Genomic DNA, 848 nt, shown 5'->3' with positions numbered 1-848 from the left:
ATCAGAGTACTTCTGCAGATGACAGGACTCAGAGTTGTACTGGAACTCTGAGGTGTACAGTGTGAAGAGGAATGGTGAGAGTACAGTTCCTTGTGGTGCTCCAGTGCTGCTGACTACCATCTCAGACACACAACCTTTCAGTCTCACAAACTGTGGGATGTTTGTTAGGTAGTCATAAATCCAAGTGGTTGTGGAAGGATCCACCTGGAAGTTATGGAGCTTCTCACATAGTAAAGCAGGCTGAATAGTATTGAAGGCACTTGAGAAATCAAAGAACATGACCCTCAAAGTGCTGCCTGACTGGTCCAGATGAGAGTGGGCTCTCTGAAGCAGGTAGATGATGGCGTCTTCAACCAAAAGGACAATAACTTCTAATAACTTGTTTAACTGTAAACTAAATGTTATAATTCATCCTACATCCACCCAACCGGTGGAGACAGATGGCCGTCCCTCCCTGAGCCTGGTTCTGTCGGAGGTTTTTTTCCCCTGTGGGGGTTTTCGGTTCCTTCCCACTGTTGCGGACTGCTGAAGCTTATAGGGAATCCAGATGTTTTGGATTGTTGGGTGTTTCTGTCTTTGTGAAGCGCTATGAGATGACTTGTTGTTGTAAATATGCGCTATACAAATAAAACTGAACTGAATTGAAAGTACATGTAAATAAACGTTTGTATGGGTTCCCCCGAACAAAAGACGCCAGGATGAAAAAACAAAAGGTTTTAGAAAAACAAACAAACAAAAACAGCACTTTCTTTAGATTGTTCCAGGAAAACAGAAATAAGATGATTCATCCTCCGGAATGACTGTTAAAAGAAGATTTATTGCTGAAGGAAAAAGAGAGCGTGATGTTG

The sequence above is a fragment of the Stegastes partitus genome, unplaced genomic scaffold (genome assembly GCF_000690725.1).
Source record: "Stegastes partitus isolate 25-593 unplaced genomic scaffold, Stegastes_partitus-1.0.2 Scaffold15, whole genome shotgun sequence".
NCBI classification, from domain to species: domain Eukaryota; kingdom Metazoa; phylum Chordata; class Actinopteri; family Pomacentridae; genus Stegastes; species Stegastes partitus.
Note: the sequence above shows the minus strand (reverse complement) of the source record.